Genomic DNA, 26862 nt, shown 5'->3' with positions numbered 1-26862 from the left:
GAGTGCATAATAGGAATAGGGAGGCCCATATGCAAGATCTCACTTTAACTAGATTCTTTGTTATTGTCTAGTAGTTTGACTGCAGCTGTCAATAGCTTATACATCCAAAGACAACTGTTTTTCAGACAGTCTTTTGAAAAAAGATGAAGCATGAAACTAAGTTTAGTTGATTTATTATTTATTATTTCAGTTCAACTGAATGTATTTACTGGAATAAATTGGAGGCTTCAAAAATACTTTCAGTCTTCCCCATTAGCTAATACACAGCATTCGTTATGTTGTTTTTAAAGATGAAATAGGGAGAAAATTGAGACTGATGAAAAAGTTGCCCGTTTCATAACGGTACTATTTTGAAGCTTTCCAGTACTGGGGGTTATGTGGTCCTCTGGTAACACAGATAGGAGGGTATTAGAAGTTCACTGCAGACCTCTCAGTTCATCACAGACAAAGTACAGGACAGCATTTGTACCTTTTCTTACAAAAAGCAGGTCTACTGGAATATTTGAATTAGCGACACACTCAAATACTAATTGGTATGAGAGATTATTAGAGCCTTGTTTTTAACAGTTGTTTATTTCAGCTTCTGTATTTATACATTTGGCTACTGTTACCTGCTTATTTATCCCACCTACAGAGCAGCTTAATTCCTAAACGTTTATAAAACACTTAGTTCTACAGGTTGTATGGAACAGGAAAATGTTACTTGTTCTCTCTCCCACTTTGATAGACTCGCTGAAAATGGTCCTCTGTTGCCATACAAGTAAAACAACACTCAAATCACTTTCTTGGTTCAGAAGATCTTGGGTGACTCTGTGCCAACCAGATATTAAAATATTATTGGCTTAACCAGACTGATTAGGCTTGGTCTGTCTGCAGACTCAGAAAAGGATAAAATGTTTTAATGCCATTCTTTCCTGTCTCTAAAATCCAGGCAGATATAAGATAGTAGGCCTTTCATAAATGTAATTTTTCTGTACACTGCACTCTAATAATTTTGTAACTGTATGACAGGGAATTTACAGGTAGGAAGGAAGTGAGATCACTGATTAAAGAAAGAAGCTGCTCCCTCTGGGCTGTTAGGAAATAATAACTTCATGTGCCACTTTCTGCTAACCCCAGATGATGGCTCACAGGAGCATTCTTTATTGCTGATTAAGTAGCATTATGAAAATACTGACTTGGTTACGTTAACTAAATGCCTCAGTATTTAAAGCTTAAAATGTCAAATACTTTTAGCAGTCCCCTTTAATATATCTTGTTGGATTGGTAGGATAGCATTCCAGGTTTCCCAATTGCTTTCATTTGAGGATACTGTTAAAAATGGCAGTCTTTCATTTGCAGAGTGAGGTGTAGCCAAAAGCTCTTCTTTAATTACAGCTACTCATGCTGCTATGGTTAAGGGTCTGTCAGCATTTCCATTATAAACCTTTATTTTCAAGGGTTTGTAACTAGCAGTGAAACTTGCTCTGGGCTAGAACTTGGCATACAAGGTTTTGAAAGTGCGCTTGTTTTCTTCCTTTCTTTTTTCTTAAAAGGCATCTGAAAAGAGACCCCCACCTTCACCATTTTTGCACTACTGTGTTTTAAAATAACCCTTTCCAGGTTTTTCTTGTATTTTTTCCTGTCTGCTGGAAAAGTACTGGTAGCTTTTGATTGTTGTATTTACCTATGTTTAGACTGTTGTAAATAAGCTTTTTTTAAACAAGCTTTTTTAAACCACCTTTTTTAATCGTTATAATTATTTTGGTGTCCATATATTGAAACAGAACTATAACTTGGCAGGAGAACTCATTTTTATTAGTTTTTGATATCTGCTGAGTGGGTAATTGGAAACAAGATGCTACTTGCTGGAACTTCCAAGTATTTGATCTTCATAGTGAGATTCAGTGTGAAATGCAAGATTGTATTTTAATACAGTCTCCTTTTTAAAAACATATGTAAAATAAATAGTAAACAGTCAAACTCCCCAAAATAAAAATGCGAAGCGCTTCATTCCTATGTTTACTTGGAGGATTCAGCTTCTAGCTAAGACATAAGTATTGTTCTTGATTTGTTTTTTCTGGTTTTAAGCTGTGTTTTAGAATCCTGATTTTTTTTTTTTTCTCCTTCTTTAATGAAGGGTAAATTCAGGTTGCATGTCCGTGTGTGCTTTCATTTGTTCCAAATCTCTAGCACTACCCGTCATCTGAGTGCCTCATGACACAAAAGGAAACCCCAGGTTAATAAAAATACAGGCATTTAATGGATTTGACAGAACTCTCTGTAAAAATGGACACAGACTCAGAGAAATCTGCTGAGTGCCTGGAAACAGTAGGTTCTGGCATTGCAGTATGTTATTCTTAAAAGAAGCGCCTGAAACATGTCAAAATGTCTTTTCCTGTAATCAGGTATTGCTCTGACATGAGCTTTCTCTCATTATCATCATCCTGGCATTTGGGTTTTGTAGTGTATTAGCACTGAGTTACAGGATTATAAAATGGAAGTGCATGCCCAGGTGTAAAATCACTTCTGTACTCGCAACATCTTTGCCTAGTTTCAGGGAGACTTGCTACTGATTCCCACAGGAGAAATGAGAAGTACCACAAACCAAATAACATAATAAATGGTAATTTTGTGTAGAAAACAGTTCTTGTGTATTTATGCCCGTTTGTACTGTTCTGCTAGTGTTGAAGGGCATGAAAAGTTACTGAAAATTTCAGTGTGTGAATGTCATAAGGTCTATGGGAACACTAATCAAGTACACCTGTCTCTAATTAAATGTTACAGTAGTAATTGGGCCATGGGTAACAGCAGAACTGGTTGTTTCTATGTGTTAGAGTGTGTCTAGCCTTGCGGTTGCGAGAGGAATCACGATAGGAATGGATTATCCACTGTATCTTTGCTATGGAAATGTATAGTCATTTGTAATTTTTTTTGCGTTATACTTGCCATCAAAACAGCCTGTGGGAAGCTTTCCGAGACCAACAGAAGCCTCTCTCTCCCTCTCTGTTACCATGTAAGTCAGCAGATAAGCTCAGGAGGAGAATAGAAAGGTCCTCCCCCCTCCCTTCTTCTTTTCTTCCCCCTCAGGGGCTTTAGTGTTAGTCTTTGTAAAATGTATTTTCTGATGTTGAACTTCTGAAAACTGTATCTGGAAGAGCTGGGAAGAGCAAGAGTCTTCTCTTACCCATCCCATGAGTGTATTTAGAGCTACCAGTTGTGATGTCCTGACAAGCACCATGGACACCACTGTGACTAAACCACTGAACGGAGCATCAGCAGGTCTTGGCTCAATGCTAAGATCTCTAAGGCTTAATGAATGACCATTAGAAAGTCATTAGAAGTTGCCATGAATGATGTTTACCTGTATGGAAAAAAGAAATAAGTCCTTCCTTTTTGGACTTCATAACAAAGATGATATGCTTGGGGAGCAAGCGTGCCTTGCTGGGCTTACCTGACCTATGGTTTAAAGTATTTTTAGTTTGGTGGGTTTTGGTGTTGGGTTTTTTTTGTTTGTTTGTTTCTTGTGGGGTTTTTTGTTTTGTTTTTGAAGTTCAGTTATTCCATTAATAAAAGTGAGTTTTGAATGAGTGTGAAGAAAATCTAGCATCTAAATGCTTGGGAGCATGGGAAGCAAGCACTGCTGTAGAATATAGCAGCATTTTGAGAGGTTTGTGTTTGAATCCTTAGAAGTAACCTGTTACTGTCTTCTGTGGGAATACTGGATGTGTTCCTAGCTATGGTTGTTGCCTTAAGGTGTGGCTCTGGTAATTAAAACTGAATTTCTTTTATCTTCCTCCTACTTTATGTGGGATTTGAGATTATTATTTGTTTTTCCAAAAGTTCTTTGTCTAAAATAGCATTTTCTAGCTTTGTCCCTTGTATTCTGGTCTTCAAAGATGCCTAGCTAAAGTCGACATGTGGTTTGATTGTGTGTCCTCTGCTCTGAGATTATTACTATATAAAGGAATGAAACGAGATACAGGGTGCACTGGAGCTGTGTGCCTAATACTTGGCTTATGCAGAGTTCTTGTGTATGTTCAGCATTGGTTCAGGTTTGCGAGAATTTTCACTTCTGTTTCTCACTGTCCATTTTCCTGAGTTAGTAGGCAGCCACTTGAAGGCTGAATAATTGATTAAAATCAATTTCATATGGGTACTTAAGATGTAATAGAGGGTGTCTGCTTTAGAAGGAGGGAAACAAAGCTGTCGAAAGGGCTGGAAGGAATGTTCTGTGAGGAACCACTGAGGACTTTGGGCTTGTGTAGGTTGGAGAAAAGGAGGCTGAGGATGACCTCATTGCTCTCTGCAGCTTCCTGAGGAAGGGACCTGAAGAGAGAGGTGCTGAGCTCTCCTCCCTGCTATCTGGTGATAAGATGCGTGGGAATGGTTCAAAGCTGCCCCAGGGGAGGTTTAGACAGGACATGAGGAAGCATTTCTTTACCAAGAAGGTGGTCAAACACTGGAACAGGCTTCCTAGAGAGGTGGTCGAGGCCCCAAGCCTGTCAGTGTTTGGGGAATTTGGACAATGCCCTTAACAGCATGCTTTAACTGTTCCTCAGCCCTGAGTCCATCAGGCAGAGGTGATCACTGTAGTTCCCTGCCAACTGGTCTGTTCTGTTTTATCCTAGAATCACTTTAAGAACAAACAACAACAGAAGCTGTCAGAGGACCTTCTGATTGTTGATGCCCCAACAAAACCAGTCTTGGTAGACACCCAAAGCTAAAGAAACTCAAGTCTAGTGCTTAGACATCAATCATGAAGAAACACAGCTCTGTCCCCTCTGTTACAGATTGAAACACTTTGTGTTTCCATCCATTCTGTCCTTTTTATCTACCAAAAATTAATCCACATAAGCTTTCTGTGGCCTACCTGACAGCAGTACAAGACTTGCTGTTGTGAGAGAGTAAATCCACCAAACAAAGAGAGTAAAATCATATCCAGGTATACTGAGAACCTGCTGCTCGGGACCCTGCAGTTGTTTAGAGAAATACCTGCTCCCTGAAGGACATAAAGCGCAGATTTGTTTTCTGATGGAAGTGTCTCACTTTTGAAACTGTTCTCCCCAAATTAACTTTCCTCTCAGTTCTCCTCCTTTTATTCTTCACACGAGGTGTGAGAATGGCTTTTCATATGGAATATTTGTGTTGTGGATGTTAAACAAAGAAATACTTTCGCCAATAAAACCATTATATGCAAGTAGCCTTCTAATCTCTTAATTTTGATTGTTTCTTCGTTACCTTACAAGATATATATTTCTTCTCTCTTTAGGATATCTCTTGTCAGATTTAAGGCTTATTTAAAATGAACAGAAAGCTGAAGCAATTTTCTTTATTCCATTTCAGTCTCCTAAGGCCTATTTCCCCCTGGTGAGCTCATAGCAACAGGGGGGTTTAAGGGAATTCAGCTTTCTGCAAATTAATGTCTCACATCATGAAAATTCAGGACTTTTTTTTTTTCCTATATCTTGAAAAAGTAATACAGTGAGTGCGAGTATTATTTCTTGCCAGCGGGTGGAAGATGAATGATTTTGTCACAGTTTTACTGCTTGATGAGCAGTGTCCTGAGGGTCAGGCTTAAGTCTGTGTCACTATGCTGCTCATTACTCTTGAGCTAAATAAGGGCTGATTGGATCTAAATTGCCTAGCACATGGGCCGCAGATGAGCTCAGTGAGTAGGGGATGACCTGCTATTCAGGCTGGGAGTAACCCCGGTGTGCAAATGCTGCATTAGAACACCGTGGGAGAATGAGAGGCTACCGACCGCTGCCAGCAAAAGAAATCGAAATGTAAAAACTCTTTGATGCTGCAATGTTAGAATTTGAAATGTAGGAAGTGACAGGTTGATGGTACTTATCAGCTTTGGCTGGATTAGAGAACAGTGTCATCTTGCTTATATAATGACAGAAGAATGAAGCTAGCTCCCAACTACTCCGTGGTGCAGAGCTGCTGCTGTCAGAGCCAATGCTGCCTCCTACTGACAGCCTCTCCAGGAGAGGGGAGAAAGCGGATGGATAGCCGGCTCAGGTCGACCTTCTCAGGTTCTCTAGCATACCAAAGTGCACTCTGTGCCCCTGCCCACCTATTCCCGCAAGCCTTTCTGGTCTCTTCTCCTAGCAGAGAATCGCAAACCTGATTGATAAAATAGCAAGTGTATGTTCTGGGACAGGAGCAAGCCACTGTCGTCTTGGAGAATCGTTAGACGAGTCCTCTACGTGCTCTGAACTTTACGTGTGTGTCTCTGCTTCACACAAAATATTTCCCTTTGTACTCATCTCTCCATTGCTAGCTCCTGTGAAAGGAAGTGATCCCTGGAGAGGAGAATTAATTTGGGCCTGTGTCTTTTAAAGAAAGTTGACCTTTAAAGAGAAGGAAAAAACCTGAACTACCTCAAAGGAGAATCCTTATGCTAACTATACACATGAACATACTTGCCCTAATGGAGGAAAATGAAAAGCAAGCAAAGCACCCGCCGGGTGCTGAACACAACACACGTTGTAGTAGTTTGTTCAGTTCTGAAAGATTCAGTTCAGTGGTTTAGTAGAACAAGCTTTTGGGTTTTGTCCCCCCCCCCACTTCCATCACTGGTGCTTTGGAACTGAGTAATAGCTACAATGATGATAAATAGCCACTAGCTTCATTTTTTCTAAATTTGTTTCAGATTCTGTTACTGACAGCTGTAACCAACCAGCGTCAGCTTCTCTCACTATTAATTTATGGGACTACCTCATCAGCAAAGGCGATTTATGAAACCAATGACTAAATGAGGAGAAAGGATGACTCTAAATACATCTGTGACTTATGTTTACTTTTTTCTGTTTTTTCTGTTTTCTGGATATAGACTATTTGATTCTTCTTCCCCTGCCTGGGATGCTTTTGCTCATGATGAAATTTCTTCTGGGACATAAACCAACTTCCAGTTTACTTGTTTCTGGGTATCATAACAAAAAAGGAAGAGAAAAGAAAACGGCAGCCTTACAAGTACAAACAGTTTTTCTGTAAAAAACAGCTTTCTCACACTTCTGTGTGAGTCTGTGGGAATCAGAGAGAAAATGTTCAAAAATGTAATTAGTGTGAGGCTTCAGTGCTACTTATAACATCTTAGTGTTATCAGTGTTCAGTGGTATCACTTCACATCACTGAAAATGAGGAACTGTTTAGCACAACTGGTTGTAGTATAGGAAAATGAGTTACAGAGGTTGTCTGAGTTTGCATGTGGACAGAAATTATACGGTATTTCTGTGTTCAGATGGAGAACAGAACCAGCATGTTAAATGACTTTGGTATGTTGAAAAAATTTTATCATGAAGGGGGAATGCAGTGAAGGCCCAAGTGCTGAAATCGGGAAAGAGAAATGCTAATCCAACCCACATAATGCTTAGCATGGCAGCTATACTGCCGGAGTACAGGGAGGTAGTGTGTACCGTGGGGTGAGACCCAAAAGGGCTGTATCCCCACGCAGGGTCGGGTGAAGCCAGGTGGTGGCCACAGCTGTTACCCCACCTGTCCCTCCTGCCCTGTTTGTAGGCTCTGCCGCCTGCTCAGCATGGATTATTTCGTCCCTGCACCAGCAGTTCCTGCCTCGTGTGGGGAGGGAAACCAGCTTATGAATGGTAGTTAAGTGGATTCCCTTCTCTCTGGAAAAGGGGGTGGAGGGGCTGGGTGTGGTACTTAAGCTTTGACCTCTGTTTTCACGGATGTTTATTTACGTGAATTTGCAAGAACATAATGGCGGCAAGAAAGTAATTATTTGAAACAAGCCCAACTCTCTCAGCCTGTCCCCATAGCAGAGGTGCTCCAGCCCTCTGAGCATCTCTGTGGGCTCCTCTGGACTCACTCCAACACGTCAATATCTTTCTTATGTTGGGGGTCCCAGAGCTGGACACAGCACTCCAGGGGGGGTCTCAGGAGAGCAGAGTAGAGGGGCAGAATCCCCTCCCTCGACCTGCTGGCCACACTTCTCTGGATACAGCCCAGGATACGGTTGGCTTTCTGGGCTGCCAGCGCACACTGTCGGCTCATGTTCAGCTTTTCATCCACCAGTACCCCCAAGTCCTTCTCCTCAGGGCTGCTTTCTATCTATTCTACACCCAGCGTGTACTTGTGCTTGGGATTGCCCCGACCCAGGTGAACAAGACCCAACTTGCCTTGTTCTCCATGCCAGTGAAGAAAAAATTGGCTCAATTTGGGGCAGAAGCAGTTTAGTATGGTTATTAAAGAGTAGGCTGCAATGTCAACACTCCAGCAGGCTGCAAGAGAGAGTTGTGGAATTGAATTTAATTTTTCTATGTTTTGGACAATGCATTAGACAAACATTTGCCCGTGGGGTAGTTTTTGTAAATTTACCAGAGTGCTGGGATGAACTCCCTAAATGACTCTCATGTTGCTACCCAGCCCTTCACTTGTGTTTCTGTGATGTGATATTAAGGAGCGTTCGATGCAGCTGGTGGTAGGTTAGTAAAGGTGCTTCCTGAACACTAGTTTGTGCTGTTCCTTCTGGAACAAAACATCACTGAAAGCCGAAGGTAAAAAAAAACATCCCCTAAATTGTAATCTGCTGTAAAATTTAACTTTGGAATTGTGTCATTCATTTTAGTTTGTGGTATCTGCACTCTTTTTAACTTCCCCTTTGTACTAAGGATAAATATGTTGAAACTGTTTAGTGCTACTGTATCCTACTGGTTCTTGGAATTTCTGGGGTGCGAGCGTGAGCGATGCTCCTACTGTGGACACAGCGGCCCTGCTGAAGAGGGTGCTGGGTTTTGGTGGTTTTGTGTTCAAGTCTTGAAATCTGTCTAGAAAACTTCTTTCGAAAATGCCTTTTTAGACATTTTCTAAAGAAAGCCGGGTGATACAGGTCATGTACATGTGCACTCTTGTGTTTTAATTACCAGTGCCTAAATGCCCCAGCGTTCTCTCCAGTGGTACCAAACCAGAGACAGTGAAAATGTGCGCAGTATGAAATAGTAGGCCACCCTATCCTCCCTAAAAACAAAATGGAAAGAGTAGAGCATACTCTGCATCATCTCATGTTCTTGTGGGGGTCCCTTCCCTTCCCTGTTGCTGGGAGGAGCAAGTAGCGAAAGGTGAAAACAGTTTGTGGTTTACTTAGTTCTCTGGTAAGCTGAATGTACTGTCTATTCTCTCCTCTTTTTCACAACCACAACCAACCCTGTTTATCTCTAATCAGGGTTAATTAAAGCCTTAGGGCAATGCTGAGACCCTGCCAATAGCTGGAAGGTACAAATACAATCAAGGCTGCAGCCCCTGGCTGTAGGGAACGGAGAGGTAACCCTGGGCTTGTTGCGGGTGTTGATAATGCAGCTGGGCTAATTCTGCCTGAAAATACATGATGGAACTTTTTTTTTTTTTTTGTCAAATGGCTCTGTTCATTTATTAATGTGTGGCTGTTATCAGAGGGGTGTGAAGTCTCTGGTTTAATGCTTGTGCTTGCAAGTCCATGTGAAGAAACAGAAACCTTCTGTAGTCCCCAAAGGGGCTACACAGCCAGCCACAGCAGCCATCATGCACGCAGCAGGAGCGTTTGCCGCAGCCGGGGCTCGTGTCGTCTTTTGTGGGGGGCCGGGGAAGAGAGGAACAAGCAAGTATGTATGTGCTTGCCAGGACAATGAGGTTTTCCTTTACTGCTTTTTGCAGTCTTGTTTTCCATACAGAAAGTCAACCACGAGAGTAAAAGCAAGTATTTTCATTGGCATTCTTTGTTTTCCTGGACAGGAATATATTGATTAGCTATTGGTGATGTGCATTTGAAAATACTTCAGTAAGTATCCCAGGTGTCTGCCTAAAATATCTTAAAGCTCCTGAAGATTTGTTCCCAGGGAGTCCCTCAGATCCACACCACACATATTCAAGGGTATTCTACAACGGCTTGATGTGGGGGGGGAATGCTATGTGTGTACGTGTTCGATGTGTTACGTTTACATGGAGTTTCGTGTTAGGTGCAACGATGACATCAGAGCAGAGAGTAAGGCACTGTAATAATCTCTTAAATGATAATTAACTGTAGCACAGTCGTGATTATCCAGATGTCATAGGGAGAGTGAATCTATTGAGGCAATCAAGGGATTTCACAACGTAATTATTAAACACTGGGGAGACGTGACCCTGTTTAGGGTAACAGGGAGCTATGGTTAGTTAATTGATGTTAGGATAATCAAACTTTTACTGTTGTGTTATTTTGGGACTCCGGGCTTTACAAGGAAATGCATGCATGTTGCTTAGGAAAAAGAAACCCCAAACGTGAAAATACAAGCTTGAAAGTGAATCTTCATGTTATGCTTGCATTACCTTGCTGAATTACTGCTATGATTATAAGTGTTGAGAAATCATTTATATTGTCTGTAAATCATCCCCATTTTACATCACAGCAAAAATTCAATACCCCTTGATTCCAAGTATTTTGTAAAGGTATCTATTTTCTGAAGGCATCAAAAATGACTAGGTTTTTCCCAGTCAAACTCCAAAATTGAAGGTGTTTTTTCCTGCAGCCAAGAAATTTTTGTTGCTTTCTTTCTCGAAAGAAAACCTTTGATGTGTCTGAGCATTACAGCAGAAAGTACAGTTGATGCAGACCCCCCTGAGCTTCATTGTCTTCTCCAAGTTTAGAACATGAGGACATAAAGCAGAATTTCATTTCATTAGAGTTCATTATAAGGGGTTTCCACTGTGCTGCTGTGATACTGAACCTCTGGAATTTCAAATAACAGCCTGCCTGCTGGAAGGTTTGAAGATTAAGTATAGCATTGCTACTTTCTCTTACTGAAAGTTTTTCTCTTGCTCTTTTTTTCTTCTTTCCCCCCTCCTTGCCTTTCTTGAAACAGTAATTTCTGAAAACAGCAATCCTATCTCCGCTCCATGTAAATTAATACTGTAAATTGTACTGCTAGTAAGGGTGGAGGGAGTAGTAAGACTGGGGGGGGGCGCGGGTGGGGTGAGAAGAATTAAAATCATTCCAATAAATGGTTTAATTTATGCCTCAGCAGTTAAGCATGCTCCTGGTTAACAGAAATACCCTTCAGCTACACAGGATTTGGGAGGGTTGGAGGGCACTCATTTGCACATAAATAGCCATTAACTGATAAATTCCCAGAGGTCTCCTGTTGCATGCTAGTGGTTCTGACCTACTTAGCTAGCTTAAATTTGTTTTACAGAATTATTATAATTCCATCCTTGGTACTTAAACTTTGTGATTAATGCATGCCTCACAATACAATTAAAGTATAATTACACAGTTTTACAGTTTGCTATCATGGTGTTATTATTATTACAAAGAGCTGGATTTTGCAAATATTAGAAGAATTAGGGTTCTGATACCCATCACTTTGCTGTTATTAAGTGATTATGTTAAATGGGACCCCTTTATGTCTGAAGAATGAAGTGGAGAGAGGGGAATCATTAACTAACACATCAGATGGTTTCTAAGTGATTGAGGAAGAGATGTATGGTGGGGTTTTTACACATCTGTAGACGATAGGTGCAAATACTTTTTGTTCATCTTTGCCAGCTGTCTGTGACATGCTCTAGCACATCTGTGCTGTAGTGCTTAAAAAAAGTTTCACAGTAAACATCTCTGTAATCTGTTAAAGATCATTTGCATGTGTTAAACATCTGATTTCGTCATACTTCATTGAAGCTTTTGTGATGGGGCCAGGGCTTTTTTTTTGTACTCTTACTGAAAACATTAACAGCCAGATACAAGTGTCCGATATATCTGTGTAGTGTAGCTTGGGATGTGTGTGCAGGGATGATACAGATCTTTCCCTTCTCTCTGTAAACTCAGAGCAGCTCTCTCTGAGCAATCCTCTGTCTCTTTGGTTTGTGTGCGTGAATGCACTGTGTTTTTATACTGGCTGCAAAGAACAGTAAGGCACCAACACTGCTATTTTTACCTTAATTCTAACAGTTACCTGGCCTCCCCTATTTTTCTGGCCAAACTTAGTTCTGTAGCTGCTGTTCGTTCTTCAAGGAGTGATCCAAGAATCACTAACGTTACTTGTATGTGACCCAAAAATCACTGCTGTACCGCATAATTCTTCTTACGCGATTTGTGGTTTTTTGACAGTGCAACTGCACCAGGAAACTTAGGTCTTTACATTAACAATTAATAAAATTAGCAAATCTAAAGGACTACAAATTGTTTTTAATAGTATTTTCCTATTCCAATGTAAGTTACAAATCTAACTCCACTTTCTTTATCCGTGAATATGGGTTGTATTGCAGACTTCATTGGTGAGAAATGGGGCGTTCGCCACATTTTCCGAATTACACTTTCTGTTCTTCTAAAGCTCGTAAGGTTACACTGTAAAACTTTTTAGCTATAATTGCAGAGTGCAAACTCCAAATGGTGTAGAGAAATCGAATGTTGCACCCTCAAGTCTTATTTGATCCAGTGTCTTGGATTTGATTTTCACTTAGTTTAAAAAGACCTGTTGCTTTTGAGATTTTCTGGTTTCGAGTGGGGGTTTTCTGGTCATTTTAACTTGTGCTATTCATTTCTTTAACAATGAAAATATTTCTTCTTTTTAATTCCAGAGTACATGAAGAGTAAAAGGTAAATAGAAATCTTTTTCTTAGAATGACTCCTTTCACATCTGTAATTTTAGTCTGTATTTATGCTGTTACAATGATATAATCTCTGCTTTCGCTATTATCACTTGCTGTCATTGAGCTCAGGAAACATTGGTCATTATCACTGATGCATGGAAGCACGCGAGCAGGTAGCCAGTAATTATGCTTGGCAGAATTTAGTATATTTCAGTGCTTCCTACTTGAATATTCGTGAATCGGTTTTATTTTCAGTCTTTAAAAAAAATACTGCATTGAAGTGATTTAAATCATTTTCATGTGGCACAGCAAAAATGCAAAGGCACATTACCAGAAAGAAATGGTCAGCAATAAGAGCTGTTTTGCAAAGTTGGCTTGCTACGACTACCGCACTATGTGCAGAAAACAGTTATCCTGTAATAATAAGACTAATGAATTCAGAAATCCATTGATTGAACTGGCTCTGGGTAGATTATGTGCAGGCTTGCTTCAAGGAGAGGAATTTATGAAATGTTTGCCGCATCCAGCAAGCACTGCTGCTATAATACAGCTGCCTCCTCAGTGGTTTGCTTTGATCCTGTGGAATGAAAGGACAGGAGGATCAGCTCAGGTCTAAATGAGATTACAGCTGGTTCGGCAGCTTATCTGGTCTAATGCCAACTAGTGTGGCTTTGCACGTCCTAAGGGGTTTACAACAGAAACTGTTTATTGAGTATCATCGGTTTACTCAACACAAGCAGGCTAATCCTTCCCAGCCTCAGCATGTTGTAGGATTGTGCATGAGCCAAACCAAAAGCTGGTGTAGCCAGGGCCTCCAGAGCCCTTTGTCTCGCTTCATATTGATTTTTTACCTGTGTTAAAGACAGTAAAAAATAAAACCAATAACCAGCCCTATTGTGAGCAAAAGGTTAATCTGACCTAAAATCTTACAAAAGCATCTTTTAACCCTAGAAGGGATGGCAACCTTTCTCTGACTTTTCACTCGAGGGATTTTCTAGTTTAAGGTTTTGAAGAGCAAAATAGGAAAAACAGCTTAAACATTTAACTCTGTGTGTCTTGTAAGGTCTCTGAATTCTTTCAGCACCTGCACAGAAAATGTTAAACACGTATTTCTGACAGTATTAACAGTCACCTATGTGCGGTAGGTGATGCTGTATAAGAAGGGCATGACATGCAGAACGTAGGCATAGTAGTAGGAGCTGGTAGGTGTCCCACTGCTCATGCTGGTTTTTCACTGGAGTTTTTTATGTAAAAACATCAGCTGTTTTCTCAATTAAAAAAAAAAACAAACCCCTAGGCAAATATGTCTTCAGAATTCAAAAACATACCAAGCAGGCCTACAGAAGCAGAATATTTAAAAAAATTCTGTGCTGCAAGTTCTTAAACAACATCCCTTTCTGTTTTCATATGAAATACAATAGAATATTAGACATCATAATATTTTATTGAGCATGTTTCCTGTCTGAGGTGAGTCTTTTTTTGAAGACATTGCAGCATGTGTCAGATTATTATAAATCAAATGTTTTTTATAGTATAGAGAAAGAACAGATTAAACTCTAGGAAGCCTTGCAGAGTAGTAGCAATACCTTTGCACTGAAAAGGAACACAGTAAGTTTATTGAATCTGCATTGTTGGAATTCTACAGGAATTTATTAGATACCTGCATTTGTATACCATGTGTATTATTGGGAGTAATTACAGTTTACATCAGTTCTGTCATGATGCAGGGAAGAGAATTTGGTGACAGGCCTATCGGTCATCGACTGTGTGTGGCAGACTTAAATTAGGAACTGTTTTGAAGACTGTTAAATAGTATGTGAAAGGTAAGACAGCAGTAACTTGAGGAATTATGAATGGCTGTTTTCCATTTACTTCGCCTAATTGTAATGAATGTGTATTTCATTTCAAAATTGCTATATGTAAGCATAGAGGTTACCATGGATTCCATGGAGGCATTGTGAGTGTTGTGTGAGGAAATGATGAAAATGATGTTTAAGGTAAATGAGAACATGTCTAATGGACAAGATGTGTACAAGTTTAAAATGTACCATTTATCCAATCACTTGTATTTTATCAAATCTGGTCTTAAAGCAATAGGTTGCTCTCATGTAGTATTACACTTTTAGCACGTTTGGAGATAAAAGCTATTGTTGGTGATTGCTTAAAGTCTCTTTGTTCAATCATCTGAACCGTGCAAATCAAAGCATTTTGTCAGACTCTGCGAAGTTTTGCCTGGTTAATGCTTCCCACACACGCAGGTCACCAAATAAATTATGTGCACGGTTTTACAGCATAGCTGGTGCTGGAGGTGAAATGGATGCCCAGTGGTAGAACTCGTAAAACATTTTCCTGTTAACACAACAAGGCAGAATTGACAGTGTTGATGGTAGCTTTGATCTAATAAACTATCAGTTCTAACAGTGATTTTTACTGTGTTTCAGAGGGGATGATGATAAAAGTTTAGCAAGCCTACCGTTCTTCCTGGATGATAGAAAATTAGCTCTACTGTCCGCATTACCACATATCGGGAACAATGTTAGTAGGGGATGTTTTGTACCCAAAGTAATCTCCTTCACTAAAAAGATGTATGTATTACATAAACAGCATCCTTTAACACAATAGATACTCCATAAAGAACAAAAATGATTTTTCGGGAAGGAAGTAAAATACTTTGGTTTTGAATTTGGAAACAAGTTACTTCATTATCTTGGGTACAAGTTTGCCTGCCTTCCAAAATCTGTTTTCTCTCTTGGAGAGAAATATTTTCCTAAACCACTTACAGTATATGACTCCCAGCAGGTTGCTAGAGAGTATCCATATGCATATAGTTGTTTGATTTTCTGCAAAGGCAGCTAGAGGAGATGGAGCAAGAGCGTTTCATTGTAAAATAGAATAACTTTATTTGAACTGCAGTTCCTCTCTCTGTTACAGTCTTGGTTTAAATTAAGAGAAATGCAGAAAAGTTCCTATGGGGAAAGTAAGAATGGCATGATAATAACAGTGTGACACATGTAATGGTAAGACAGGTGTGTCACTGGAAATTATATTCAGAATATCTGAAGGTATAACTGTGTGAGTAGTAGTAGAATCACAGAATGGTTTGGGTTGGAAGGGACCTTAAAGACCATCCAGTTCCAACCCCCCTGCCATGGGCAGGGACACCTTCCACTAGACCAGGTTGCTCAAAGCCTCATCCAGCCTGGCCTTGAACACTTCCAGGGATGGGGCATCCACAGCTTCTCTGGGCAACCTGTTCCAGTGCTTCCCCATCCTCTCTGGGAAGAATTTATTTCTTGTATCTAAACCTCCCCACTTTCAACTTAAACCCATTACCCCTTGTCCTGTCACTACAGACCCTTGTAAAAAGTCCCCCCCAGCTTCCTTCCAGGCCCCCTCCAGGTACTGGAAGGTGAAAAAAGGTCTCCCCGGAGCCTTCTCTTCTCCCGGCTGAACAAGCCCAACTCTCTCAGCCTGTCCCCATAGCAGAGCTGCTCCAGCCCTCTGAGCATCTCTGTGGGCTCCTCTAGACTCACTCCAACACGTCAATATCTTTCTTATGTTGGGGGTCCCAGAGCTGGACACAGCACTCCAGGGGGGGTCTCAGGAGAGCAGAGTAGAGCAGGAGAATCACCTCCCTCGACCTGCTGGCCACACTTCTCCTGATACAGCCCAGGATACGGTTGGCTTTCTGGGCTGCCAGCGCACACTGTCGGCTCATGTCCAGCTTCTCATCTACCAGTACCCCCAAGTCCTTCTCCTCTGGGCTGCTCGCAACCCAGTACTTCTAGTTTGTTTGTTTTCAGTATTTGGGGTTTAGATTTTGATACTGTTCCTTTACCTGACCTCAGGACTTTGTGTAATTATAGAATGGTTTGCTTTGGAAAGGACATTAGAAATCATCTAGTTCCAACCCCGAAACCCTCAGAGTCTGTTTCACATTTCCTGATCAGATCAGGAAATTTCAACTGAGATGGCACCAACTCACCATATGAATCTCTGCAGTCAAAATGTCTATTTTACCAGTTTCTCTCTGTCTTCTTGGTACTTGAGTCTGGGTGAGAACATGCTCAATCAGAGAAACTGCATATCTAAAGCTGTGGTAGATAAAGGAAAACATTTGAGAGACACGGGGAAGTTGACATCAGTGAATTTGTTTCAAGCAATTTGCCAAACTTTGGGGTTTTTTTTGTTCTCATACTCTGGCTAAGAAGAATTTTAATGCTCTTTACATGGCCATCAAATTACCATCACGTCTTTGAAATTGTAAGCTTTCCAAAGTGATCTGTATGCTTTTGATCTGTCTGAATGAAACACTGTGAGCTTAAACAGAGATCCATTTTGGTACAGTATGTGGGTGTCTGTTCCCTAGTGTGGGGAGTCTGTCTGCACTGGAAGTCCATTGAACTACCAGGCTCTGAATTGTAAGAAATTGTCTGTTTAAGGTCAAACTGTTAAATTTTAAGGGTTTTTTTAGATATATTTACTGTGCGAAAAATTACTTTTTTAAAAGTGTAAACAATAGCTAACAGCAGATATGAATCTGTCCCATCATTATAATTTTCTGTCAGCTGGTGTTATCCTGATCTCAGAGTCCACGAAAGAGCTAAAGGCAGGATTTTGGAAATGATTGTACTTTAAAAACAGGTTTTAGTACTGTCCTTTCAGAGCTAGTTGATTGGCATTCCAGTCACACTGCTTAGTTATAATTTCTCGTGGAATTTTTTTGTGAACAAAAGACAGTAAGGAATTGGAAAAAAAAAGCTTAGCCTGCAAAAAATTCAGAAAATCTGTTGTATCAGAGTCTGGGTCATTGTTCAGCTATAGACAAGTACACTTCATTGCTCTCCTGGTGCTCTACAAGAATGTGTTTCAAGTAAATTATGTTGTATAAGTAAGCAGCATATTGCGTTCCCAGTACAAGAAAAACATTGAGATACTGATTTAAGTCCAGTAGAGGATCACCAGTATGATTAGGGGTCTGGAGCATGTGCTGTGTGAAGGGAGGCAGAGAAAACTGGGTTTGTTCACATTTAGGAGAAGGTGGGTTGGATGGGAGGTGGCGGGGGGAAGGCATTTCATTGTTTTGTACAACAGTCTAGTGGGGGGTTATAGGTAAGACAGAATCAGACCCTTTGCAGAGGTCTATAGTGGTAGGAAGCAATGGACTGAGATTGTGATGAAGGAAGGTTTATTAGATACAAGATATTGCTCTAACAAAAGAGTTACTTGAAAGATACATAGACAAACAGCAGATTACAAATGGGTATTAGTAACATGACCAAAATCAGAAGCAATCGTTTTTTTAACTTCAGCATTTACATCTTTTCAATTTCTCAGATAAACTGGCATTCTGATTCTCACATGTATTGGGCTTGCGTGGCAAGGTTTTGGTAGTGGGGGAGTAGAGCCAATGCCAGACTACTCCAAGTTGGCCCCACTGCTGGCCAAAGCTGAGCCCACTGGTGGTGGTGGTAGCATCCCTCAGATAACATATTTAAGAAGAGGAAACAAACAAGTAAGCAGACAAACAAACAAAAAAACGGAGAAAAGAACTAGCAGCTGGAGAAAGTGAATGAGATACAAGATAAAGAACTCTGCAGACACCCAGGTCAGTGGAGAAGGAGTGGGAGTAGGTACTCCAGGTGCAAGAGCAGAGATTCCCTGGCAGCCCGTGGTGCAGCCCATGGTGAGGCTGGCTGTGCCCTGCTGCCATGGAGGGTCATGGGGGAACAGAGACCCACCTGCAGCCCAGGGAGAGCCCCACGCTGGAGCAGGGGGGTGCCTGAGGGAGACTGTGACCCTGTGGGAAGCCCACGCTGTAGCAGGCTCCTGGCAGGACCTGTAGCTGCACGGAGAGAGGAGCCCAGGCTGGAGCAGATTTGCTGGCAGGGCTTGTGACCCCACAGAGGACTCAGTCTGGAGCAGCCTGCTCCTGGAGGACTGTACCCCGTGGGAGGTACCCAGGCTGGAGCAGTTGATGAAGAACTGCAGCCTGTGGGAAGGACTCACGTTGGAGAATTTTGTGTAAGACTGTCTCCTGTGTGAGGGACCCCACACTGGAGCAGGGGAAGAGCCAGGTCCACCCACTGCGTCACTACAAATCATATTCATGTATGATTCTTTTTATAATGATGTGGAAGGTCACATCATTATAAAATGATGTGACCACAAAGATCATAATTACAATTCTCAGTAGTTTTCTAACAAATATTTTACACAGAAGATGATCCCTGTTTAAAACAAACAAATGAACAAAACTCTCAAAACTGGAGGGTGAAGTGTCTTACAGTCAGGGCTGACCAAAGAGCTCCCAGCCACTCTTTACAATCAACACTGGATTTTGTGGTTTTCCTTTCAAACTCATCATGTGAGGCCATGTGTGTGCAGGCCCTGCCCTCCTGGCTGCACGTCTGCCTCCGGTCAAGAACATGTTGCACTCGTGTGATGAACATACTTTGAACCCTACGCTGGGGAAGACCTAGCTTTTATGGGGCAGGTTATGTAGCTCAGAGCTCAGAAGCAGATATGGGAGGATCCTTGCAAAACAGTGCTGTAGAGGCTGAGACACATTTACTGTTCTGAAGTTTTGCATGTGCTATGGGAATTTATCAGGGAATTTTATCTTATTTTGATCAAACCCAATTGTAATGTCACTCTGTAAAGACTGCTATTCAAAATTTGACGTAAGAATTGATATGGAGCCATTTAAAGTTCTGTGAATGGCAATGATTTAGAAATATTAAATTTGGTTTAGATGGGCTTTTTGTATGTACATGAATGAAAAGAGGTGAAAACAAGAGCTTAGGATCATATAAATTTCAAATGCAACCTGTCCATTTTTTTCCCTTTCTTTTTCTCAATTTGTTCCTTCAGAGGATTATAAAAAATTCTGAATCTGACCCATGCTGAAAGGCTACTTATGAAAACTAAATGTCTTTTTATCTATTTGCTTCTTCTGTGTTGTTTCTTGAAAGACCTGAGCACTGGCCGACCTGTTCAAAGCAACGAGATGACTCCCAGTGCCTTGATGAGTGCAGAATCGAGCGTAGGGTGCTTGGCTGAGGTCTCTGAAGGGCTCAGCCCTGCTGCTGGAGCGAGTAAATGACTCTCCTGGGGCTTGGGATTTTCAGACAGCTGAGGGTCACTTTGTGTGTGTGTGTGCGTTTATATTTTTCATTAAAGACATGAAGAAAATTGCAGTCTTAGCATATGCCTGTGTAGTACAGGGGAGAAGCTAACTTGGCTGAATACCAGTGAAGGTACTGAAAGAAAATTGCAATTGGGCTTAAATTAGCTGTCTGTTTGTCCCAAGACTGTTCCACAAGCTGAAATGTGAACTAGGTGCAATGAATTAACACTGGTTGTGTTGTCTTGGCTGCTCTTGCAACCTTACCTTAGTTCAATGTGTTTAGGAAAAGACAGCAGCTCTCTGGCACAAATTTGCTGGGGTGGCTGAAGCGGATGTAATCTTCCCTCCCAGCAGACCTGGCCAAAGCAGGCTAGAGCTTTGTTGCTTGCATTTAAATTATGGTCATAACAACTTGTCTTTTTGGTGATGTAGTTAAACCCTTTGAGAAGGGTTAAAGAGAAAGTGCTAACTAATATGCTGCAGCTCTGAATGTTTGGCTTTTCTGTACCTTTGTGTTTTAGGGTTTTGTGTCTGTTCTTGTTAATATCTTTACATTGTCTTTGAGTATAGTGAAGATGATGGGGATTTCTTGTTCTCCCTGTATATATTAGAAGTATTACTGAGCACACACAACATGCTGTCACAGTGAACACAGGGTTCTCTATTACTGCGCTTAGCTATAGAGAGGATTATATTAAACTTGGTAACCTTGCTGAAGCCCCTTTGTACATTGCTGCTATACTGATAATCTTCACATGATTCAGCTGCAGCTGAAAACCTTTTATTCACAGCATTAACACTTTCCATCCCAGGGCAGATGAGAATCTTTGATATGAGGAGATGAGCTCTCTGATGCTCAGATCATTTTTTTTCAGTGTTGTTATTATTAGTGCAGTCCTGCAGGTGTTGCCTTCCACATTTCTTCATCTGGGCATATGCAAAGAATATTCATCAAGCAAACCATTCAAAAATGGGTAAAACAATTTATTGATGAATGAATTTGTGGTTAACTAAGAGATTGTTAGATGATTGATTGCTTACAAAATAGTGACTGCTTTAGGAAAATATTTTCATTCTAAAACGAAATCTATAATAACATTTCAGAGTAATTAAGAAAAACATTTCTTAGTGTTCTATGTTTAAAAATGAAGAGTTTTACTATGTATCAGTAGATTGAAGGAGCAGTGTAAGATGTGTTGACATTTTGTATTTGTGTGATGAATGCAGACTTAATGAACAGCTTTCCTCTGAAATGCAAAGTTAAATGCATAGAATATCACTGGAACTTACTGCCCCCATCTTCAACATTGTCCACTGTAGGCTCACCATTTTAGTGACGCTGACTTTGCCTCTCTTTAAAGTAAAGAGAATCCAGCCAGTAAGGAATTATTTCAAGCTTGATTTCCTATTTCTTTGATCATGATTTTATTTTATGCTAGCTACTTTCCAAATACTGTTTCTTATAATTTAATAAGTGTTTCAGGTAGACTGCTGGCCCATTTCTCCATATATTTCTTCAAGCAACCAGTGGAAGAGTCTTCCAAGTGTTGATATGACAGCTTTCACTTCCATCTCACGATTGTGGTATCTCTGGCGTCGATCATTGCAAGTCTCACTGCATCCACAGTTTTCTGGGAGAGTCAGAAAGACAGGACAGGCTGATAACAACACTTTCCAGGGCTCTCTTCTGCCATATAGTGCATGGGGGAAAGGTCACTGCATAGGTATAATAGAGGAGGGAGAGCTGGCTGTGTGCTTGGAGGTCACTTCATTTCTGGTTGGTGTGTTTTTGTTTTGTTTTCTTTTCTTTCTGATTTAAACTTTTCAGCAGTTGTGGTCAGTCCTCTTTACTGTTGAAGGATTTCCACGTTTCTTCCTGCAACTCTGATTTTTAAAATAGATTTTTTTTTTTTTATCCTCGTTTCTGCCAAGTCTGTTGGTGGTATCCTGGGAACTTTTACTACTCTCCAGTAAAAGGTGGGAATCTTCAAGCTAGTAATGCTTTGGCCTTTGTGCAACTTTTGCCTTCCAGTAGAAAAAAGTAAAGGATTACATGTGAATTACACCTAGACATTAAATCTTCTTTGTCACTCCTGTGTGCTACTTTCCTCTTGAAATCCAGAAGATGAACTCCCAAAGAATGCATGAATATATTTAAAGTTTCAAGGGATTGCCCTGTTCAGAGATGCTGCAGCTTGGCAAGCTAACATCTCTTATTTTGAATGCTTGGTGTGAAAACTTTGAAGTAGATTAGCTCATGGTCACTTTTGCCAATCCTAGCGATTGCTTGATTGGGAAAATGGATCAAGAAATGAGAGGTAACTCCACTGATTACATATACTAACATAACGTATTATTGTTACCATATTGCTGTGGATGACTGTCCTAAAATTCAAGACTTTCAGTTCACTTTTTTCTGTGCTACATGGTGCTACATTGTCTGAAACCAATACAGAGGAATTTGGTAGCACAAAGAGCCACATTTCTTGAATCGTATTTCTCTAATGAAATAGCTGCCAAGCTATGTATTACAGCATCTGTTGTTTAAAAAAATACGTTAGGAACATCAAATTAAAATTTGAATAGTGTATGTTTTCCACTTCTGCTTTTTATGGGGTCAGTTGCAATGGCTATGTTTTGGGATTTTTTTGTTTGTTTTTTTAACATAACCTTAAACTTGGAAAGCTTTAGAGAGTGCTGGTTTTGATTTACTTTTTATTTTATGTCAAAATGTAATCAAATGCTTCTAATTGTGAATTTGATAGACTTGTAAAAGATACATAAAACAAACAAACAAACCCCAAACAAAAATAGTAAAAAAATATAATTGCTTGTGAGAATATTAAAAAATCATAAGAGCTAGACTCTCTAGCTGTTGATAGTATAATTATTTAATTACTGAAAACTTGCATCATCTGTGCTGATGCACATTCTGGTAATGTGAGAAAATACTGCTGCTGCTATACTTGCATTGTAACATTTAAAAGGGTCTGTCACATCTTCCCCACTTTTTTTTTCCTATGTTTTAGTGAATATCCCAAGGAATGTCTGAGTAATGAAACTTGGCTTTAGTCTTCAATGCACTAAAAGGAAGAAAAAAGTAGCTGTTTAAAGTAGTTAGCTGCTTTTAAAATATTTGTGTCTTCAAAGAGCTTTATATAATTGCCTGTATAGGTTTATTAAGGAGTACAGATCATTTAGTTTAAGGTATTTTTTGTTGATATTATTTAACTTGGGAAGGTGACCCTGAGCTAAATTACAATATGTGATTTGAATGCCCATGGGCTGCCCTTCATTGGTTTGATTGGGAGAGATTGTCTGTATTTCTAATATACTTTAATTATTCTGCTTATATAAATTGTCACATTAGAAGCTTCTTAACTGTTGAGTCTGTTCTGTCAATGATCCAGTAACAATAGGAACATACTAGGCTCTTCCACTGAGATTTGAAGATTTTTACCATCAATGAAAGAATTGGAGTGGCTCTGTTAAACCTACTGTATTTTCAATAAGGAAGAGTATGTGATCTGCTTCTGCTCAGGCAACAACCGGTGTGGTAAATTGAAAGGATCTGTGGCCTTTTTTATTTTGCTAATAGGCATTTTTCAATTAAGGGAATGTAATGCAAAATGTGGTAACTAGATCTTGTTACTGGAAATGTGTGTAGCTTCTGAAAACTCACTTCCAGTTCTGGTAACTGAAGGAACAATTCTGGTGGAACAAAAGGAAGAAACAGTAGGATCACAGAACAGGAAGGGACCTGGAACATCATCTAGTTCCAACCCCCCTGCCATGGGCAGGGACACCTTCCACTAGACCAGGTTGCTCAAAGCCTCATCCAGCCTGGCCTTGAACACTTCCAGGGATGGGGCATCCACAGCTTCTCTAGGCAACCTGTTCCAGTGCCTCACCACCCTCTCCCTGAAGAATTTCTTCCCGATATCTAATCTAAACTCCCCCACTTTCAATTTAAACCCATTCCCCCTTGTCCTGTCACTACAGGCCCTTGTAAAAAGCCCCCCCCCAGCTTCCTGTAGCCCCTTCAGGTACTGGAAGGTGCAATAAGGGCTCCCCGGAGCCTTCTCTTCTCCAGGCTGGACAAACCCATTCTCTCAGCCTTTCATCACAGGAGAGGTACTCCAGCCCTCTGATCATCTTCGTGGCCTCCTCTGGACTAGCTCCCACCAGTCGATATCCTTCTTAGGTTGTGGGTTCCACAGCTGGACGCAGCGCTCCAGGTGGGGTCTCACCAGAGCAGAGTAGAGGGGCAGAATCCCCTCCCTCGACCTGCTGGCTACACTTCTCCTGATACAGCCCAGGATACAGTTGGCTTTCTGTATGAGTAGAGCTATTAAAAGAAGTATTGATGTTTTATGGCATTTGAAGAAAGTGAAATTGGATGAGTAATTTTGAACTAAATTATGAAATGCTGCTTGGTAAAATAATCTTTGATCACTGAAGCTGAGTGGTCCGGCAGAGATCTTGGAGTTCTGCACCTGTAGCAGTAGCACAAATTTTGAATCTATCACTGCAGTGATATTTATATAGCCACAGAAAATATGACTGGATGGATTTCTGTCGGAAAGCCCAATGTTTTCCCCTACAATACTGCTATATAATTTCTTCGTATTGGCAAGTAAGAGGGGAAGTGAAGCCGAAACAGCTTTCATATGAAATGGAGTGTCCACATTGGTGCTTTGATTTTGGATTTTATTTTAATGCCATCTTTATTCTGTAACTTGTTTCTAATCTTTTCATCAGAAACAAATATGCTTTTCATTGTTTTAATGTGGCTTTGATGTGACCTTAAGATGTTCATTTTGTTGCTGTGCACATTTCCGAGTAGCTGACCTCACCTGCGATTTGTCTGCGATTTGTTGAGAGAATGCAGAGTTCTCTCTTCTTCACTGAAATCAAAACTCTCACTTTATTGTTCCCTGTGTCAGCTAATCCCCATATCTCCTCAGTTCTTTATGCTGAAATCTTCATAGGTACCTAATAGCTGAAGAAACCTCAGCTTCCCCCAGTCACTTCTGTTGCTGTTACCACCTCTATGGCAACATTAAAATAAGACCAAGGCACAGTGCATTTGTTGCCAAAATATCCAAATGAGAAACTGTGTTGATAATCTTATAATTTCTAAGCATCAAAGCCATTTATCATTTTTAGAATCTATCATATATCCCTACCCAATCTCCCTAGATTTATCCAAGGGTGTTGGTCCTGAAGGCATTGTGTTTTAATTATCTGTTTGTTTCAACATCAAAAGGTCATTCATTTCATTTAAAAAGACTTTTCTAAGCTTATTGTTGGCTGTAGTGGTCAGATGAGTTCTGTGGATGCTGTGGCTGGCCTGGCGTGGTCTGGAGCAGAGGAGCTGGGAGTACTGCCTGTGAAGAAACCAGTGTCTGTATTAAGAGTCTGGGAGCCCCTGAGGGTGGTAGTATTTATCTCTGGCACTTCTGCTAGGTGGAGAGAGTTCTCTCATGCTGGGGAGTTCTGAACCTTTGTAGATTAAATTAAATGACATTGGGTTTGGTGTGGATGCCACTAGGCAGCCAGAGCAGATTATGGACTAGTAGTGACCTGAGTTTCCATTACATAAGCAGGTTTCTGCATTTTGTGTGTTACTTTTCTAGCTTGACTTAAAGTTTTACTCCATTTCAGTAATCCAGGCTTGCAAAGGCATGGTTTATGTTTGCAAAAGGATGGTTCATGACTACACTATCTGCATCCAGATAAATGGCTGCACTTCCTTACCCAGGTGTAGGATGTAGAAAATAATCCACATGCTACTGCTGTGTCTGTAGCACAGCCCTCATTCCCTCATTCAGGTAGCACAAACATTCCCTTCTTTTATAAACCCAGGGTTTATTTGATCTGATGGCAAAATGAAAAAGCACACCTCTTTTTTTATGGGAATAAGAAATCCTCAATTTGAAACAAGTAAAAACCACACCAAATTATTGCCATTGTGATAGGGCAACCAGTGGTTCCAGAACTCTTAACACAATGGAAAACTACATGTATAGAGTTTCAGGAATGGAGTTATGTTTGATGGTATGCTTGTCTAGTGTTAGAAAAATGTGGAAGCCTGAATAAAAAGTAAAATCGTATTTATCCATATTTTGATGGAATTAAAAAACATTGGCTTTTTGGTAGAAGTACCTGGCTACTTCTGCTGCAGCACATATTGATGCCCCATGGATTCTAAGCATTTACCTTATTGCAGGCATTTGTGTAGGTTACTATGAATAAACATAAATACTGATTTGTACGGGTTGCCCTTCCTCTGACACAGAGATGTATTACCTTACTTTGGAAGTCTGTACACCCCTCTACTTTGCATAGATGGCTAAAGGAGATGCAAGGCACCCTTCTTTGGAGAGGCGATTTAGAGGAGAGAAAAAGGTCTTTGTGCAGTTTTACAGTGTAGTCTGGGTGGAAGTTGGGCAGAATTTGGTCCCTGAAGTTTTATCCTCTGCACTGTGAGGCATCGTGCTTTCCTTTCTTAACAAAATAAACCAGAAAAGCCCTTTATGCTTTGACTGTTACTTTTCTTTAATAATGGGCAAAAATATATTTGTAACTTGCTTCTTTAGCCCTGCTTTTTACTTTTTCATTGTTTGTGCTCTAGACCTCACTATTTCTACACCCTCTTCTTTGTCCTTTTTTAATAAGGGATACGCCCAAAGAAGTATTGCTTGGCTTTTTATGCTAATCTCACTTCTATTTCCATTCATGTTGACTTGGAGAATATGCCTTGTAAATAGGAATACCAACTGACATACTGAATATAATCCTCAGTGTCTAAGCATTGATTGTTTTCACAGCATCCTTAAAGGGTAAGCTGTCTCACTATCCAAATATCATGGCTGGGAAACTGAGGCTAACAGAGGCTCTATGATTTATGTGAAGCCACAGAGGGAATAAATGTTTGGTTTGGAATTCCTGGCTTCTGTTTCTGTGTTTGGACCCGCAAAATCTCTCAAAGAAATACTTGATTCCTCCTAATATGACATACCCTTCCATGTCTGTTTAATGTAGCCATTCAAAAACTATGTGGTACTCAATTCTCTTCTGCCTGTCCTATTGAAACTAATGGCTGCCTGCAGGCAGGCATAAGGTATCGTTACCTTTGACAGCCAGTATGTTTTATATTTTAAATTATGTGTTAGGCAGAATTTTTG

The 26862-nt window shown here is 40.4% G+C and overlaps 1 protein-coding gene across 1 annotated transcript in view; it reads left to right on the top strand.

The window, feature by feature from the left end:
- MMS22L (MMS22-like, DNA repair protein) overlaps positions 1-26862 on the top strand; it is a gene marked incomplete at its 5' end in the record, with an annotated part of 82685 nt that overhangs the window by 36058 nt on the left and 19765 nt on the right. The window lies entirely within an intron of this gene.

The sequence above is a fragment of the Eurypyga helias genome, unplaced genomic scaffold (assembly GCF_000690775.1).
Source record: "Eurypyga helias isolate BGI_N326 unplaced genomic scaffold, ASM69077v1 scaffold256, whole genome shotgun sequence".
Classification (NCBI taxonomy): Eukaryota; Metazoa; Chordata; class Aves; order Eurypygiformes; family Eurypygidae; genus Eurypyga; species Eurypyga helias.
Note: the sequence above shows the minus strand (reverse complement) of the source record. Positions and strands in the feature narration are given on the sequence as shown.